Consider the following 6,423-nt stretch of genomic DNA (forward strand, 5'->3'; position numbering starts at 1 on the left):
TGAAGGGTGAGACAGTACACAATACAGGGGAAACTAGCACAACTTGTACAAGGAAAGCTCATGGAAGCCCCAGACACATCCAGACTCCCTGAGGGACTGAACTGCTGGGCTGAGGGCTGTGGGGACCATGGTCTCGGGGAATATCTACCTCAATTGGCATGACACAGCTTATAAAGACAATGCTGTAGATTCTACTTTGGTGAGTAATGTCTGGGGTCTTAAAAGCCTGTGAGCGGCCATCTATGATACTCCACTGGTCTCATCCCTTCGGGAGCAAGGGAGAATGAAGAGAACAGGATACAAGGAGAAGATTAGTTCGAAGGACTAATTGTCCACAGCTACCAAGGCCTCCACCGGACTGAGTCCAGTACAGCTAGATGGTGCCCGGCTCCCACCACTGACTGCTCTGACCAGGATCATAACAGAGGGCTCTGGACAGAGCTGGACAAGGATGTAGAACATAATTCTAACACACAAAAAAAATAAAAATAAAAAAAAAGACCAGATTTACTGGCCTAAAGGAGAGTGGAGAAACCCCGAGAATATGGGCCCCTGACACCCTTTTAGCTCAGTGGTGAAGTTATATCCAAGGTTCACTGTTCAGCCTGGGAGTGGACAGCCCTGTAAAATCAAATGTGATTAATGAGGTACAGTAGTCCAGTGACAAGGGCCAGAAGGCAGAAGAGGACAAGGAAGCTGGTGATAGGGAAGCCAAGGTTGAGTAAAGATATTGTTGATGTGTTCTGAGATTGTTAACCATTGTCATAGGGCAACATGTGTAGTAACTGTTAAATGAGAACTATTTTTGTTCTGTAAACCTTCATCTTAAGTTAGAATAGCAACACAATTGTAAGAGCGTAGTCCATGTTACTGAACTGTACATGTAGAAATTTTTGAAATGGTGTATCTTTGGCTACGTGTATTTTCACCAAAAAAAAAAAAGTCTGAGAAGTTAGAGGGTTGACACGTTGTGGGGTTGTTAACCAGTGTCATAAAACAATATGTGTACTACTGTTTGATGAGAAACTATTTGTTCTGTAAGCCTTCACCTGAAGTACAATAAAAAAAAAAATGAAAAAAAATAATAATTGATACAAAATACTTTTGAGCTCTATAATACTTTTATCTGCAGAAACAGGAAATGGCAATGTCATTTTCCTTGGAAAGACCTGTGCTTCTAGCTTGTGAAAACTGAATTTTATTAAACAGCATTAGAGTTTGAATATAAAAATCCACCAATCCCAAATCCCTGACAATTTTAAAAGAACACAAAAACCTTCTAACATGTAACAGACGCCTCTAATGTAGCCAGTCACCCCAAACTTCTTTCCATGTCAAACTGCAGTTTTCTCTCCAGCAGAAGCCCTTTTTCCCTCCTTTACCATCTGAAAGTGTTTACTGGTATTAAAACTCTTAAGAGCATTAGTATCCCTAATTTTTTGTGTCTTTCCCCATTTTATTATTTATTATTTCCCCAAATACAGCAGGATGTGGGGAGCAACATGTAACCTTGGCCAAGTCAACTAAGAACTCTGGGCCTCAGTTTCCAGACCTGTAAACGGGTGAAGCATTAGACTGTATAATACAACGTCCTCACATTCCCCTCCTCAGTTTTGAGGGGTGTTCAGTTGAAAGGCAAAAGCAAATCTGCAAACATGCCCTTTTGGTCCACGGTTCAAATGTGCTAATCTGCATTTGTGCGGCATAAATCCACTCCTTTTGGGGTCCCACAGCTGACTGACATGTCTTTTCCAGCCCCACAAACTTTCTGCCACAAATTGCCAACTGTGCCTGGGACAAAATCTGCCTAGAGAAGGCTGGGATTAAGAAGTTATTCTAAAAACGAGGGAACAAATAATTGACCCATAGGATGAACTGCAAAAAGAGGCCTGAGTCACAGCCCCTAAAATCAAAGGAGGTGGTAGGGCACGCCGAAAGCACCGCAAATGAGATTCTGAAACTCAGAAGCGGCCAAATAAAGACCCTCCCGAAAAAGAAGGAAAGGAGCCCTCGTGGCGCAGTGGTTAAACTCTGGCTGGTAACCAAAAGGTCTCAGGTTCCCACCCACCAGACGCTCCGCGGGAGAAAGATGTGACAGTCTGCTTGTAAAGATCAGTCTTGGAAACCGTATGGGGGCAGTTTTAGTCTGTCCTATAGGGTTGATGTGAGTCAGAACAGACTCCACAGCAACGGGTTTTCTTTTTTTTTTTTTGGAAAAGGGGAGAAAATCTGAAAACAAAACAACCAGCAGGACAGAACAGAAATTGGGAACCTAAAAACATTGGACGGAAGGGGCGGGGCTCACGTTTCCGGGGCGGGGTCTGGGCCGGCTGTAGGGGAGGGGCAGGCGGTCTGGCCCTAAAGCGACGCATTTGCTCAAACCTGGGGTCCAGGTCTTCGTGGTTACCCTCTCTCGGCGGACCTGAAAAGACCAGGGGCGCCCCTCCTGGGAGCTCTCCGGTGCGGGCCGCGGCCCTCGTGTTCTCCACTCAGGATCCTTGGACTGGGCCAGCGAAGAGCCAACTGTCGCGGCCTTTGCGACCTTCGCGTCTCCTAGCAACGCGGGGGTGCCGCCCTAGCCCCGCCCCAAGCGAACGGGGCTCTGTGCGCTTGCGCGAGACCTGGGCGGGTCATGGGAAGGTAGTCTCCGCAGTTGGTGTTCGTATCGTGATGAGGGCCTAGCAAAGACTCATCCCTGACCAGAGGTGGCGAGCGAAATGTGTTATTTGATGTTTTTTGAATCCGAGAAAGCATTCCCTGTGAAAGCGGATGATCATTGGCGTTTCTCGCCCCTGACAGTACATAACTCCTATCTGTCCCCCTTTTTCATTCTGTGGAGATTAAATGAACAAATTTAAAGGGTCAAGCATAGTGCCTGCCAATTGCTTAACCTGCAATAAATGATATCTAGAGCTTTTATTGTTTTTTAAACATTATCTTCATTATTATGCCTAAAATACCATTTGCTGACAAGTCCCAAATTTATTTCCTCATTCCAGATCCCTCTCTAAACTGTAGACTTGTATACCCAACGTGTATATTTCAACATCCATTTGATTGTCCAAATGGAATTCCTGCCTCCCTCCCACCAAAATCAATTAATCAATAAAACCTGCTCCTTCCACAGTCTTCCCATTTCAGTTGATGGCACCTGGGATCCTCTCTTTCACTTACCCAGTGTATCCAATCCATCAGCAAAACCTGTTGGTTTTATTGCTCGTACACAAGTCCACACCACTGTGATTTTTTACCTCTGGTTATTGTAGTACCCTCCAACAGGTCTTCCTCTGCTCAAAACCCTGCAATCATTCCCCATCTTATGTAGTCCTGGTGGCGCAGTGGTTAAGAGCTTGGTTGCTAACCAAAAGGTCGGCAGACTGAATCCCAGATCCACTCCTTGGAAACCCTATGGTGCAGTTCTACTCTGTCCTATAGGGTCACTATGAGTCGAATCGCAGAGTAAAAACCTAAGTCTTTATACGGCCAGAAAAGCCCTACAAAATTTGCATACAAGTCCCTCCTCTATTACTCTGGGTTGCTTTGCTTCAGCCACACTGGCCACTTTGCTGTTCCTGCACTTGTTCCTACCTTAGGGCTTTTGCTGTAGCTGTTCCCACTGCCTGGAATGGCCTTCTTCCAGGTATCTGCTGAGTAACTTCCTCATCTCCTAGTTACTGTTAAAACGTCAGCCTGCCCCCCTCCCCTATTCCCTGTCATGCTCTACCTCCCTTACTATGTTATAATGTTTCCTTTTTTTCCCATAGCACTTGTGATAGATTGAATTGTGTCCCCTAAAAAGGTATGTTGAAATCCTAACTCCTATGACCTCGTTTGGAAATAGGGTTTTTCTTTTGTTATCAGTTAAGTAAAATGAGGTTATACTCTGAGTAGGATGGGTCCTAATACTAATCCCTTCTGAAGAGTGCTTTATAAAAGGGGAGAACAGAAATGGGGACAGAGACAGACAGGGGGAAGACACCACATGATGATGGGGGCAGATGTATCTCCAATCACCAAAACAACACCAAGGATTTCCAGCAGCCCCCAGAAACTAGGAGAGAGGCATGGAATAGTTCCTCTCTCATAGCTCTCAGAAAGAATCAACATGGCTCATGCCCTCAATTTGGACTTCTAGCCTCCAGAAGAGTGAGAAAATAAGTTTCTGTTCTTTAAAACCATCCACTTTGACGTATTTTGTTATGGCAGCTGTAGGAAACTATTACAGCACTTATCAGCACATGGGGTCGCCATGTATCAGAATGGACTTGACCGCAACTAATGACAACAACAACGTAATATTTAAATTGCTTATTTATCAGTTTTATTGTCTCTCTCTTGCTAGAATGTAATTTCCACAAGCACAGAGATCTGGGTGTACCATAAATTCCTAGAATAGCACCTAGCACACAATAGGTGTTAAAGTAATATATTTGAATGAATACATTTCATCAGCAGCAGCACCACCACCCCACCACTGCTATGGAAGCAGTGCAGCATAGTGGTTAAGACTATGGCCTCTAGTAGATGGTGTTCTTGGATTCGCATCTGGGCTCTACTACTTAGAAGTAACAAGATCTTTTGCAAATTTGCTTAACCCCAGTTTCCTCTGCTGTAAAATAAGGACAAAAAAAATGTACTTATCTGATAGGGTTGTTGTAAAGATGAAATAATAAATATAAAGCACTTAGGACAGCATTTGGACCTACATAAATGTTAGATATTATTTCCACTAGAATGTGCATTCCATTAGGGTGGGGATTTTTGTCTGGTTTGCTCACTGCTTTCTCTGCCTAGAATGGTCCCTGGCACACAGTAGATGGTCAGTGACTATTTGTTGAGTGAATAAATGAATCCTCGCCATCACCTTTCCTGGACTATTGTAGCAGCTTCCTACTCAGACTACCTGCCCCACATTGCGCTAGTGCCTTTTCTAAACTCTAAGCATCTCAAAACATTAGCATCTATCACAGTGAAAAGTGTAGTAAAACACAGATTGCTGGACCCACCCCCAGAGTTTCTGATTCAGTAGGTCTGGAATGGGGTAGAGAATATTGTTAGTGATGTTGGAACAGGGTCCGCTCTTTGAGAAATACTGTTCTAACCTGACCCGTCACTCCCTTGCTTAAAAACCACCAGGCTTCCCACTGCTGTTCACGTTAAAAGTTTTTAACTCCTTGGCTTGGTGTATACGGTCCCTCATGGTTTGGTCTCACCTGGTTCAGCCTCAACATCCCCTGCTAGGTCCCCATCATTTCCTCCTTTTGAGCTCAATAGTCTGGTTAAAAGGAACTACTTGCAGTTCCCACAACTGAATAAAAACTCATCCCAGGGACTTCAGCTGTTCTTGGGCCTAGAAGCTGAGCTCAAATTCACCTCCACTACTAAGTTTCTCTGATGACCCCTTTCTCCTTGCAGAATTGAGCTCTCTCCTGGGAGCTCACCCTGAGCACACATTAAAATACCTGTAAAACCTCTTATATTTATTTGTTTACATGGATTTCTCCTTCTGCTGTACTGTAAGCTCTTGGTAGACCATGACTGATTCCTTTAAGTACCTCCAGGTTCAAGCACTATCCCTGGCACTTAGTAAACCAAAACCAAACCTGTTGCCATCAAGACATTTCTGACTCATGGCGACTCCATGTGTTACAGAGTAGAACTGCTCCATAGGGATTTATTGCTTGTAATTGTTATGGAAGCAGAGTGCCAGGCCTTTCTTCTGTGGTGCTGTTGGGTGGGTTTGAACCACCAACCTCTAGATTAGTAGGTGCCCAAATTGTTTGTGCCATCCAGGGATCTTTGACAATTAGTAAATGTCCAGTAAATAATTATAGCCAATATTTATTGAGCACTTGTCATTTTCCAGGGCTTTGGGTAGGCTTTATTATGATCTCCGTTTTACAGCTGAAAAAACCTAGTTACAGATAAGTTCAGTAACTTAACCAAGATCACACAAATAGTAAGGGCTTAGGTGAGACTCTGACCAGGACCTTCAAAATGTAATGACTAGAATCTTAGCCCCTGAACTGTATTTTAGAATGTTAACTTGAATGAATTCCTACATTTCTCTGGTGAGTTCTAAGACAACCTTCCTCTCACCCTCTTCCAACACTGAAATAGGAATTTAAAAAATGACAAAAACTGAAGATAAGCCATCTGAGGCTAAATCTTATAAATTAGGATATCTTAAATTTTAAAATTGTAAACGCTTAGCGGTAAGTACACCACCTCGTTTTTGTCAAAAAAATAAATAAATATTGTGTCATGGATTGAATTGTGTCCTCCAAAAATATGGGTCAACTTGGTTAGGCCATGATTCCCAGTATTGTGTGGTAGTCCTCCATTTTGTGATTGATGTAACTTTCTGTGTGTTGTAAATCCTAATCTCTGCCTGCGGTTAGTGAGGCAAGATTAGATTATGTT

General features: G+C 43.5%; 1 protein-coding gene across 1 annotated transcript in view; it reads right to left on the reverse strand.

Moving 5' to 3' along the window:
- The window catches only part of MEIG1 (meiosis/spermiogenesis associated 1), a 26,741-nt gene extending 24,241 nt beyond the window's left edge, over positions 1-2,500 (reverse strand). Inside the window, exon 1 of the mRNA XM_023734335.1 lies at positions 2,383-2,500. The gene's annotated coding sequence lies outside the window, so the exon portion shown is untranslated. The remainder of the gene's footprint in view (positions 1-2,382) is intronic.
- Positions 2,501-6,423: the final 3,923 nt, after the last annotated feature.

This window comes from Trichechus manatus, unplaced genomic scaffold (genome assembly GCF_000243295.1).
Source record: "Trichechus manatus latirostris isolate Lorelei unplaced genomic scaffold, TriManLat1.0 scaffold00067, whole genome shotgun sequence".
Taxonomy (NCBI): Eukaryota; Metazoa; Chordata; class Mammalia; order Sirenia; family Trichechidae; genus Trichechus; species Trichechus manatus.